The sequence below is a fragment of the Schistocerca americana genome, chromosome 3 (assembly GCF_021461395.2).
Source record: "Schistocerca americana isolate TAMUIC-IGC-003095 chromosome 3, iqSchAmer2.1, whole genome shotgun sequence".
NCBI classification, from domain to species: Eukaryota; Metazoa; Arthropoda; class Insecta; order Orthoptera; family Acrididae; genus Schistocerca; species Schistocerca americana.
Genome location: NC_060121.1, coordinates 775,974,649 through 775,988,350, shown reverse-complemented (window position 1 = coordinate 775,988,350; position 13,702 = coordinate 775,974,649). Strand labels below are relative to the sequence as shown.

Here is a 13,702-nt window from a genome sequence, read left to right as displayed (position 1 = left end):
GCACGCTGCATTGTCCTGCGGGTGCCGGGGAGAAACAAACTCCCTGTTGGGGTGGACATGGTCCCCAAGCATAGACGCATACTTGTGTTGATCCATTGTGCCTTCCATAATGACGAGAGCACTCACCGAATGCCACAAAACATTCATCAGACCATGACGGTCCCTCCTCCTGTCTAGACCCTTACTATGATTGTTGCAGGTGTTTTCCATCTGTCCGGTGGAGACTAAAACGTGATTCATCTTAAAAGGCCACTGAGTCCATGTCCAGTTGCGATACTGGCGTACACATTCCACTCCTCGCCGAAGAGCATCTGTCAGCGGGTTGCATGAAGTAGGCAAGTGCTGCCGAGGCCCGTACGCGGCAATATTCAATGAACGGTCGCTGAGGGAGACACCGTTGGTGTGCGCCCTGGTTCCTCTGGGCGGCCGGCCTGTGCGACCCAGCGGTTCTAGGCGCTTCAGTCCGGAACCGCGCTGCTGCTACGGTCGTAGGTTCGAATCCTGCCTCGGGCATGGATGTGTGTCTGATGTCCTTAGCTTAGTTAGGTTTATGTAGTTCTAAGTTCTACGAGACTGATGACTTCAGATGTTGAGCTGTATTGACAGCCTTTCTGAAACACAGCACAGATTATAAACACACTTTTTTGATATCACTATGTTTTTCCCTATGAATCTGTTAATTGCATCCCATCTCCTTTCTCTTTTTCGAATTCGTAACAGGTACGTGCCGTTTGCAAATTCATTCATAATAATCCATCTGCATTTCTACTTCAATATATTTCAGTACAATCCACCGTAAATAGACTTTTTGTCATAAGCTGTCATGATTATGTCACCTGCATATTTAAAATACAATCAAATCACGAGGACTGATTTCACACATACATGTTAACTGTGATCTTAGTTCGCTTTATAATTGTGGGTAATTCGCCCCTGTCGCACGTACTCCGCCACGAATTAAAGAAATGCTTGCAACAGGCCGGCCGCTGTGGCAGAGCGGTTCTAGGCTTCAGTCCGGAACCTCGCTACTGCTACAGTCGTAGGTTCGAATCCTGCCTCGGGCATGGATGTGTGTGATGTCCTTAGGTTACTTAGGTTTAAGTAGTTCTAAGTCTAGGGAACTGATGACGTCAGATGTTAAGTCCCATAGTGCTTGAAGCCATTTTTTTCGTCTGGATGGTCAGTTGCTCAAACGTTGCACGTCTTTTCGCCAGTGCACATTTCCGCAGCCGTCGTTATGTCATTATAAATATTTTGAATGGGGGGGGGGGGGTGGAGAGAGTATTTTAATGTTAATTATGCTGCCTGATGTTTTAGATGATGTTTTTTAGCCTCGTGCGAGTACGCCGGATTTCGACATAAGCGCACCTTGTTCCGTGCAATAGCGTGTCGGATACACGAAAGAAGCGATCAGTACTTTTGATATACTTTTCTGGGAAACAAAAACGGAGATTGTAATCAAATTTTCGCCGGATAGCTTCTGATCCTGAATCTCAACAAGATTATCGAAGGGACCTACGTTTGGAAATAAAGTACAGCGAATTACCATTCTGTGACGAATAGTAGTTTGTTGATTACAACAACTTCTTTCAAGTTCCGTCGTCCTGTGGAACCGTCTATGATTTCTGTGAACATTTGTACTAAAATGACAATTAAACATTTATGAACATAGGGCATCAGAAATTGACTGGTGTTGCTATTTAAATAACAAGTCAAATAACTACATTCAGTTTAGAATTAATTTTTAATAAACTAAAGACAAACTTAGTTTAAACATTTTTTCATACATTATTGTGGCTGACGATGCCACATAAACCAGCTTTTGTGCTAATAATTACAATTCCTCTGAAATGGGAAAATATCCATTTCTTTTTTTATATGTCGTACGTCTTGATATATTGAGACGTTTCACATCGAAACTATTCACATTACATATTTTTAATTATAAATTACAAAGAACTGTAATAACGTGCGTCTACACATATAGACAAACAAAACATAAGTGGTATAGGATTTAGTACACATTTTGTTTTCACATTGTATCTCATATTCTGTTTCACCGCGGTCGGGCTTAAAAATGTCTTTGACCGCTTTAGATTATATCGGATCGGAATAGTAAACTTTGGCGCTCTGCACCAGAACAGGTCACGTCATATCACGCGACTTTTACAATTTCACTCAGTCTTTCATTCTCTTGAGAACTTAGTCAGTTAAATTCAGTCGATGGACACACATAATGTTACATCGTTCATCCTGACATACACTACTGGAAATGGAAAAAGGAACACATTGACACCGGTGTGTCAGACCCACCATACTTGCTCCGGACACTGCGAGAGGGCTGTACAAGCAATGATCACACGCACGGCACAGCGGACACACCAGGAACCGCGGTGTTGGCCGTCGAATGGCGCTAGCTGCGCAGCATTTGTGCACCGCCGCCGTCAGTGTCAGCCAGTTTGCCGTGGCATACGGAGCTCCATCGCAATCTTTAACACTGGTAGCATGCCGCGACAGCGTGGACGTGAACCGTATGTGCAGTTGACGGACTTTGAGCGAGGGCGTATAGTGGGCATGCGGGAGGCCGGGTGGACATACCGCCGAATTGCTCAACACGTGGGGCGTGAGGTCTCCACAGTACATCGATGTTGTCGCCAGTGGTCGGCGGAAGGTGCACGTGCCCGTCGACCTGGGACAGGACCGCAGCGACGCACGGATGCACGCCAAGACCGTAGGATCCTACGCAGTGCCGTAGGGGACCGCACCGCCACTTCCCAGCAAATTAGGGACACTGTTGCTCCTGGTGTATCGGCGAGGACCATTCGCAACCGTCTCCATGAAGCTGGGCTACGGTCCCGCACACCGTTAGGCCGTCTTCCGCTCACGCCCCAACATCGAGCAGCCCGCCTCCAGTGGTGTCGCGACAGGCGTGAATGGAGGGACGAATGGAGACGTGTCGTCTTCAGCGATTAGAGTCGCTTCTGCCTTGGTGCCAATGATGGTCGTATGCGTGTTTGGCGCCGTGCAGGTGAGCGCCACAATCAGGACTGCATACGACCGAGGCACACAGGGCCAACACCCGGCATCATGGTGTGGGGAGCGATCTCCTACACTGGCCGTACACCACTGGTGATCGTCGAGGGGACACTGAATAGTGCACGGTACATCCAAACCGTCATCGAACCCATCGTTCTACCATTCCTAGACCGGCAAGGGAACTTGCTGTTCCAACAGGACAATGCACGTCCGCATGTATCCCGTGCCACCCAACGTGCTCTAGAAGGTGTAAGTCAACTACCCTGGCCAGCAAGATCTCCGGATCTGTCCCCCATTGAGCATGTTTGTGACTGGATGAAGCGTCGTCTCACGCGGTCTGCACGTCCAGCACGAACGCTGGTCCAACTGAGGCGCCAGGTGGAAATGGCATGGCAAGCCGTTCCACAGGACTACATCCAGCATCTCTACGATCGTCTCCATGGGAGAATAGCAGCCTGCATTGCTGCGAAAGGTGGATATACACTGTACTAGTGCCGACATTGTGCATGCTCTGTTGCCTGTGTCTATGTGCCTGTGGTTCTGTCAGTGTGATCATGTGATGTATCTGACCCCAGGAATGTGTCAATAAAGTTTCCCCTTCCTGGGACAATGAATTCACGGTGTTCTTATTTCAATTTCCAGGAGTGTATATGGCCCATGGTGCACTACAGTTGCCCCCGTGCCGGTTTTGGATAGCGTCTTTTTGCCATGCACGGTATACTGTAACCACAGCGGCATGCAAACAGTTTACAGACAGCCGTTTCGGAAATGCTTCCACCCTTGGCCAAAACGCCTTTCGGACCTCAGATAAATCGTCCTCTTTACAAGTTACGACAACGAGTACAACGTAGGCGGTGGTGATATTAATGTTACGGGACCATTTTCGAAATATGTTTAGCATACATTGTTTCAAACAAATGTTTAGCTCTTTTCAAACTATTACGTCATTTGCAACTATTGTGTACCTCTCGGTTGTAACTGTCTGCTGTTGGATATTATTTCATATCTGCTGTTTTAGATCCGTTAACTTCAAATATCAGTTGCAGACAAATTCAGAGTTTTACAAATAAACTACTTTGTTGAGTGGCGGGACAAACACATCTTCGTAATTTCAAATAATTTTTTTTCTGTTAAGCCGTTCAATTGTCTGAGTATAGAGCACAATCCTACTGCAAAGTGAAGGTGATTCACGCATGCCCCATTAGTACTCATTTCTTTTTCGTTCTCCTAGTTATGAATTCAAAACTATTAAATATGCTGACCTTTGTTTTTCTGTGGAAGTTACTGCTCTTTCCACATTTTGTAATTTTGCATGAACAAGGGAGCTGATGCTCCTAGGTTCTAATACGTCTAATTACGAAAATAGTTATTTTCTAAAATGTGACCAGAGCGGTTTGCGAGAATTTCACTTTTACACAACTCTGGTGGATACCTGAGACCGGCGGAAAAAAAGTATGGCACGAAAGCTGGCTCCGTTATTAACTTTCATTCCGTGCGAAAGTAGCGTACTTGTATGTTCCCAGGGGACGGCTCTCAGGGCCGAGCATTGTTGCCGTGGCATCGGTTAGCGGCGCTCTCTCTGCGTGCTGCCGCAGGGAGGGGCGAGTGCTTCAGGGGCTGGCGGCTCCCCAGGGCGATGAGGCGGGATGTGTCGTGACCACTCCGCACACCTACGTAGACGGCTTATGAACTTAGTTGTATCTAGATACATACTCTGCAAATCGCAGTTAACTGCCTGGCAGAAGATTAATCGAACCACCCTCACAGTAAATCTCCGTTGTTTCGCTCTCGAACAGAGCACCGAAGAAACGAACACCTATATCTTTCCATGCGAGCTCTGCTTTACCTTATTTTATAATGATGATCGTCTCTCCGTACGCTGGTCGGCGCAACAAAATATTTTCGCATTTGGAAAAGAAACTTGGTGATTGAAATTTCGTAAATAGAAACGCCTATGTTTTGATGATGTCCACTGCAAATCTTTTAGCATGTCCGTGTCACGCACTCTCCTATTTCTCGATAATACAAATTGCGCTGCCCTTATTTGAACTTTCTCAATGTACTTCATTAATCCTATCTGGTAATGATCCCACACTGCGCAGCAGTAATCAAAAAGAGGACGGACAAGTGTAGTGTAGGCAGTCTCTTCAGTAGATTTGTTGCATCTTTTAAGTGTTCTGCCAATAAAACGCAGTCTTTGGTTCGCCTTCCCCACAACATTCTTTGTGTGTTCCTTTCAATTTACGGTGTTCGTAACTGTAATTCCTAGGTATCTACTTGAATTTACGGCCTTTAGATTTGATTGGTTGATCGTGTAACCGAAGTTTAACGGATTCCTTTTAGTACTCATGTGGATGACTTCACATTTTTCATTATTTAGGGTCAGTTGCCAATTTTCGCACCATGCAGATATCTCATCTAAATCCTTTCACAATTGGTTTTGTATCTTCCGATCAGCTGATCACTTTACTACACGATGATCGACAGCATCATCTCCAAACAACCTAAGACGAGTTCTCGGCTTGTCTCCTAGATTTTTTTAATATAAACAAAAGGAACAACCGAGCGCCTATAACACTACCTTGCCGAACGCCAGAAATCATTTCTATTTTACTCGATGACCTTCCGTGAATTACCTCGTACTGTGACCTCTCTAGCAGGAAATCACGAATCCAGTCACATAACCGACACGATATTGCATAAGCACGCAATTTGATTACAAGCTGGTTGTGAGGTACCGTGTCAAAAGCTATCTGGAAATCTAGAAATGCGGAATCAATTTGAAATACCTTGTCAATATCACTCACCACTTCGTGTGAGTAAAAAGCTGTGTTTTACAACAACGATGTTTTCTAAATCCGTATTGACAGTGTGTCAATAGACCGTCCTCTTCGAGGTAATTCATAATGTTCGAACACAATATATGTTCCAAAATACTGTTGCGTATCGACGTTAATGATATGGGCCTGTAATTTAGTGGATTATTCCTACGGCCTTTCTTGAATATTGATTCGACCCGTGCAACTTTCCAGTCTTTAGGTATGGATGTTTCGTCGCTCGAACGGTTCTACAACTACACTCCTGGAAATTGAAATAAGAACACCGTGAATTCATTGTCCCAGGAAGGGGAAACTTTATTGATACATTCCTGGGGTCAGATACATCACATGATCACACTGACAGAACCACGGGCACATAGACACAGGCAACAGAGCATGCACAATGTCGGCACTAGTACAGTGTATATCCACCTTTCGCAGCAATGCAGGCTGCTATTCTCCCATGGAGACGATCGTAGAGATGCTGGATGTAGTCCTGTGGAACGGCTTGCCATGCCGTTTCCACCTGGCGCCTCAGATGGACCAGCGTTCGTGCTGGACGTGCAGACCGCGTGAGACGACGCTTCATCCAGTCACAAACATGCTCAATGGGGGACAGATCCGGAGATCTTGCTGGCCAGGGTAGTTGACTTACACCTTCTAGAGCACGTTGGGTGGCACGGGATACATGCGGACGTGCATTGTCCTGTTGGAACAGCAAGTTCCCTTGCCGGTCTAGGAATGGTAGAACGATGGGTTCGATGACGGTTTGGATGTACCGTGCACTATTCAGTGTCCCCTCGACGATCACCAGTGGCGTACGGCCAGTGTAGGAGATCGCTCCCCACACCATGATGCCGGGTGTTGGCCCTGTGTGCCTCGGTCGTATGCAGTCCTGATTGTGGCGCTCACCTGCACGGCGCCAAACACGCATACGACCATCATTGGCACCAAGGCAGAAGCGACTCTCATCGCTGAAGACGACACGTCTCCATTCGTCCCTCCATTCACGCCTGTTGCGACACCACTGGAGGCGGGCTGCACGATGTTGGGGCGTGAGCGGAAGACGGCCAAACGGTGTGCGGGACCGTAGCCCAGCTTCATGGAGACGGTTGCGAATGGTCCTCGCCGATACCCCAGGAGCAACAGTGTCCCTAATTTGCTGGGAAGTGGCGGTGCGGTCCCCTACGGCACTGCGTAAGATCCTACGGTCTTGGCGTGCATCCGTGCGTCGCTGCGGTCCTGTCCCAGGTCGACGGGCACGTGCACCTTCCGCCGACCACTGGCGACAACATCGATGTACTGTGGAGACCTCACGCCCCACGTGTTGAGCAATTCGGCGGTACGTCCACCCGGCCTCCCGCATGCCCACTATACGCCCTCGCTCGAAGTCCGTCAACTGCACATACGGTTCACGTCCACGCTGTCGCGGCATGCTACCAGTGTTAAAGACTGCGATGGAGCTCCGTATGCCACGGCAAACTGGCTGACACTGACGGCGGCGGTGCACAAATGCTGCGCAGCTAGCGCCATTCGACGGCCAACACCGCGGTTCCTGGTGTGTCCGCTGTGCCGTGCGTGTGATCATTGCTTGTACAGCCCTCTCGCAGTGTCCGGAGCAAGTATGGTGGGTCTGACACACCGGTGTCAATGTGTTCTTTTTTCCATTTCCAGGAGTGTATATGATTGTTAACTTTGGAGCTATTGCATCAGCACGCTCTGAAAGGAAATTAACTGGTACACAGTCCGTACTGAAAGACTTTCTTTTATTAATCAATCACATTTTGAAAACAGCAGCAACATTCAAAAATACGGGGTGCTTCAAAAAGATTCATCCGATTTTTCAAAACTACCGGACAATTAAGTTTCCCTTATAGCTGTCGTTTTATGCAATCCTCAATGATATAGGTGGCCTTCATAAATCACGAGCGAGAGTTTCGTATTATCCCGGTCGCTGTGCTCAAATCATTAGTCCAACAGAAAAATGAGGAGGACCTTTTTGTAGGAAATTTAATGCAGTTACACTTGTACTGGGATACTTTTTCGCTGGAGGTGATGGTTTTCGAGCTATTCAAGAAAAATGTAGAAAAGTGACCTTAAAACGCACCTCCACCCACACTCATCCGTCACCAGTCAGGATTTTTAGTATTCAGTTTGTACCACTCCCTCCTAACACTATACAAAATTTCGGACTACACAAACTATCCCAGATATTCGACTGTTTCTGATCTCTTTGGATTGGTCTCTTAAGCCACCAGCTTAATTTAAACGTGTCCATAAGGGTAACGAACGAAAAACTACTTTTGTAAACGTTGCACTAAACTTAATTACGTTGAATTTCAGTCTAAACTACACCTTGCAAGCGCAGTAATTTCGTAATTAGAAGACGTGACGAATACAACAATACAATTGTTTGTTTTATGCTGTTAAAATTCACAAAACTGTTAGGTAAAATTTTCACAAACGTCAATTTTAAGTGCTTGACTAGGCCAGTCACGTAATAAGGCCAGTTAGTGTACACCAAAAAGGTCGAATGTCGTAAATAATTCGTGCAGCCGCAAACACTTGTACAAAGGGAGTGCCGTGAACAAGTACTAGAAATCCTGACTGGCGGGGGCTGAGTATGGGAGTGGGGCTGCCTTTGAAGGTCACTTTTGTACATTTTTCTGGAATAACCGGGGAAGTATGGGCTCTAGCTAAAACATATCCCAGTAAAAAAAATTAACCACATTAAATTTTTTACAAAAAGGTCTTGCTCATTTTTTAATGTATGACTAATAGTTTGCGCGTAGCGAGCAAGAGAATAAGAACATCTCCCGCATGGTTTATGAAGTCATTGCATAATACGTCGGTAGGACCAGCTGAATCACCCCGGATATGTTCTATTTAAATCAAGCTAGAAACACCGCATACATTTTAACAGGACGCTATAGTTTTCGTCTCCGAAACCCCCTCTCCTTCCACAGGCCCCGGCGGGCCCATCGGTAACGACAGATCGCCGTGTCTTCCTCTGCGAGTGGCGTCACTGGATGCGGTATGCAGAGGCCAGCACACCGCTCTCCCGGCCGTTGTCAGTTCTCGTTCGTACTCGGTCAAGTAGCTCCTCGACTGGCATCACGAGGCCGACACCTAATCGTCGTCACCGATTTCGTCCACGTTTATGGCGAACGCAGAGCTTGGCCAGAAATGGAAGCGAGAGATGTGGAAGCTCCAGGCGGTTAGCATAAATAGCATTTTTGGATGGGGTCGAGAGAGGCATTAGTCGTTTCTGTAAAGCCGGTATTAACACTATCAAATTTCTTTGGCAAAGATATGATCAAAGTTCAAGATGGCTGACAACAACAACTTATTAACCACAGCAGTTGCATGTATCACAATTGCACAGTGTGCACATGTGGAAGGGAAGTGGTGAAGAAAAAGGAAACGTACCTGGGTGAAGCCGTGAGTTTTACGGCGAGACGCTAAAAGCTTTCAACAAAACTTGTTACGTGAGCTTATAGTGGAGGACGTCAAGTCGTACATAAATTACTTAAGAATGGATGAGCATACATTTCAGTATTTGCTCAGCGAAGTTGTAGGCGACTTGCCTACAACAAATAATTGCATAGCCGTCCGGTATAGTGAGTTAACGAAAAAATATTTATTCGTGAAAACTCACAATGAGATGAAACTAAAAACAACAACAGAGAAGTAACAAAAACTAGGAGATTCTGTAGCCTTACGGCAAAGATAAAAAGCAACACATGACCAAAAAAAAAAAAAAACTCTCGCGCACTTTTGATAACACTTTGCACCAGACATGAAAAATATCACTGCCACAAAGTGTATCCTCCTATCACAAAGCACAATACTCATTTAAGAACTGCAATATCTGCAGAAGACAGGCTCACTGTAACACTCCGAGTCCTTGCTACATGAGAGAGTTAGGCTAGATTAGATTAGGTTAGGTTAGGTCTCCAATCTTCTTCATCTATTTTTTATTCAAGGTACCTAGCGTTGTAAAGCGCCTCATCAGCTACATACATCTCTATTAATTTTGTAGTTGTCGCTACACACCAATTGTGTTTCCCGGTCATGTTTATAAACACACTACAAATAACAAACAGAACGCTACAGCGATGCTAGCGCTCCACGTGGTAACATTTCATATTGCAGTGAACAGAAGACAAGCGACTTTTATGATCAAATCTACAGCGAGGCCGTAGATTTGATCAAATTTATTTGACGACAGTCGAGATTTGACAGAGTGCTCTATTACACCATCAAACTTCTTTGACATAAATATTTGACATATCAACTTTGACAAAGAAATTTGATAGTGTAATACCGGCCTAAGCGTAGGTTCCGGGCAGCGGTTGCCGCAGCAGATAAACTACAGAGGAGTAACCAGAGGGACGCGGATTCGAGTGCTCATGCGAAAACATTTTTTTTCTTATTTTTATTGTCAGGTAAACAATTTTATCAAAAAGATTCAAAACCGTTCTTATCTCGTCGAGGGAGAAAAAGAAATCACATTCCGAGAAATCTACATCAAAATATATCCTGTCCTCGCCAGTCTTAGGCAAAATGCTGCGCTATGCGTGGTTTGCTGCCGAACTTTCCGCTCAGGGAGAACCTTTTATGAATGTAAATCAGTGTGTTTTTCTGTCGCAGCTTTAAAATAAACATTATGACGTGTGCAAGATGCCGAAAAAATTACTGCCTCCCCCATTTTTACCCCAGCACTTGTAAATCGTCACCTGTTAAATAATAAAAGTATCGAATTTCATATACGAAGTGCTCGTAAGCGCCTTACAGTGCCTGCCTGGAAATTTATTTGCAATCCTAAATTTTCTTTCTTTCTTTCTTTTCATGTCTTTCATGAAAGTATTAATAAACAAGATATGTTGCTCATTATTTCTGTTTAATTGCGGTGTAAGGTAAAAGTTGAAGATAATCAAGTCGAAAAGGTTTCACGTAGGAAATCGATCCCACGACCCTCAGATCACCGTTCTGCTCTCTTTCCGGTGCGCCAACCACTGCCTGGAAACTAGGTATGGGAAAAACGGACCCAACCGATACCGGTGTATTAATTCTGAATAATAAGCATTTTTCGGTATTTGTTTGGTCTCTGTTAGAACAAGTGTTTTTGTTTATTTTTTTCTAATTACCGGGAAAAAACCGAAATATCAACTAGCCATAGTTGCTGTGCTAAAATTTTTCGGTTTCCAAATATTACTTTTTTAATTCGTAAAATTTGCATTGGTTTGAAATACTGCTTTATTATAAAAAAAAAAACAGGAAAAGCGATAAGCACTATTTTAATAACAGTGCCGACAGAAGTGAATATCAAACACATGGCATAAGAATCGCTAAGCAGTGCTGACACCCAAATCTGCAGATGTCAGAGTGCCAAATCGGTACAAAACAGTGTACATCGACATAGTATCAACCAAAACTCCGATATAGTTTGTTCTATGTGCTGTCATCCAGGTGAACGTGCATAAACGGTAAGTAATAAGTAACAACTGACCTACCGAGCACAAGAAAAGCAGAAGTGAGCGTCTATCGTGTGGAGCTCCGCAGAAAAGTCGGCAGACCGTTAGTTTGTCGTATCACGGATCCCGGTTCGAGCCCTGGTCATCCCAGTTTTTGTACTGTATTACGTTTGAAACTGTTTTATGGGACAACGTGTTGCTAACATGGAAGAGGACTGTTCGCGGATTACAGTGATGATATATTACCAGTCCACTTTCGCCTTGTTTATTTGAAAGTAGCAAACCTGCAGAGTACATTTGTAGTTTTTACAGAATGAACACAAACAGTTGAAACAACCAATGGGATATTGCAACGGAATAATCTTCTTAGTCTGCAGTCCCTCACATACAGTCAGTTGTGTTCTCCATATTTCTGTAACTTGCACTGTCATGGCTGGATAATGGCTAAACTTGTTAGTGAACCCAGACCACTTGAAACTTCGACACAGTTCTGTTTCAGATAATAGCTTCCATTCTGCAATCTACATGTTGGATGCGCCAATATGGGATTCATCACTTCTACTTGGTATATGAGAGTAATTTGCTTCGCACACTTCCTTGTATGCAACTACTATTGTGAAACCCTTCTTCCTGAATGAACGAAAATGTGTGTGTGATGGTGTTTGTATTGATTACTGAACACTAACTTATTACACACCGTTTATGGATGTGGAACGAATTACATCGGAATTTTGGTTGATACTCTGTCGATCTACAACGTTTCTTCCCTATCTGTCAATCTGGCATCTGGAGGTTTGGGTATGAGATAAGAATGTACCTATTACCTTGCGGCGTGGCCTATTAGACGGTATTCGAATACATACAGTTTGCAAGACTTGTCGCCATCTGGTCTATATGGTAATTTCTGTCGTCATCGGACATAATTTGTATTACACAATAGCACCGTCCCTAGTCTGGAAGTATTTTATAAAGTGCTGTATCAATGAAGTACAATGCTCCATTTGCTTTAAAAGATTAAAAACGGAAGAAGCCACACAACAAATTATAATACAGTTCATTCATAGTTTATAATAAAAATATAAAGCAGCTGATCTGCTACCTGCGTCTACGTAACGTGGCTTTATCTGCCTGTAGCCTTGAAGACGGACAAATTAGCACGAAAAATAGAGTTCTTCAGCATCAGTTTTCACCTATTACAACCGACTCATTGCAATGTCCGAATAATGGTATGATCCCCAATTACAATATGATTTTTGAGAAGACTTTCAGAAAATTAGAATGAGTTGGAGAATACTGCTGATTTTTTGCAGTAGTCAGCCACTTGTGAATTTTCGAGAAAAGCAGCGCACGGTGGTAGCACTAAGTTTTCTTTTATTTGCGTATTTAATTTAATATTTGGTTCTATGTACCTTGAAACTGAGGGAGTCAAACTGAAATCAATCTTTGTTCGATTTCTACGTTTATTATAAGAAATAATAGGAGTAAAAAACCGAAAATCGGTTATTTCAGAAACCGGTTATATTGGTCGGTTTTAACACTCCGATTAAACTGGCCTTGAAAAAATCGATGTAACCGAAAACCGGTTGTTTCTGTGATTACCGATCCCTACTGGAAACTACGCTAACGTAAATGACATTCCTAAACGCCTGGCCATCTGGAGCTGTCACTTTCATTTCTGGCAAAGTCCTGTATATACCATAAATTTAGTTGGAATCGGTGATGACGAGTAGGTGCGGTCCCCTTGTGAGTGCACCACGTCCCATTGCGCCCGCCGAGGAAAAATCCGTGGCAGTAATCGGTAATCGAACCGGGATCCCGCGCATAGCAGTGAGCCACACTGACCAAACAGCAACGGAGGCGGACTATGTCTTCAAAATAACTATCCGATTTTACAAGGGCGTATCTTTTTACCTGCAAGCACATAGAACCTTAGGTACTTTTTGTAATTAGGTTTAGGATCGAAGCTTCCATTCAACTCTCACAAACTGTTAATGTGCCCTCCCCAGGAACCACGGCAAACCAGACGATGGTCAAACTCGTCCCATACGTTTGTGAGCATGTCGTGAGTTATTGCCTTTACTGCTGTCGCTTTTCGATGCAAGCTGTTAGCAGACGAGACACGTAGAAGCAGTCGTTGACAAACCTTTCAAAAAAAAAAAAAAAAAAAAAAAAAAACTCAGTGTCAGGTACCAGTGGTACGGTGCGGCCAGTCCGTTGATGAGACAGCTGTTATGAAATGCTCTTACAGATACAAGTGCCAGTGCGGTGGCGCTCCATCCTGCTGCTAGCGCCGACCATATGAACTGGTCTTTTGCAACTGGCGCCAACGTAAACTTTTAGTTTCGATGCTTGAGTAAAATTTCATCTCAA

At 44.5% G+C, this 13,702-nt stretch overlaps 1 protein-coding gene across 2 annotated transcripts in view; it reads left to right on the top strand.

The window, feature by feature from the left end:
* The window catches only part of LOC124606742 (ankyrin repeat and BTB/POZ domain-containing protein 2), a 651,374-nt gene that overhangs the window by 278,653 nt on the left and 359,019 nt on the right, over positions 1 to 13,702 (top strand). The window lies entirely within an intron of this gene.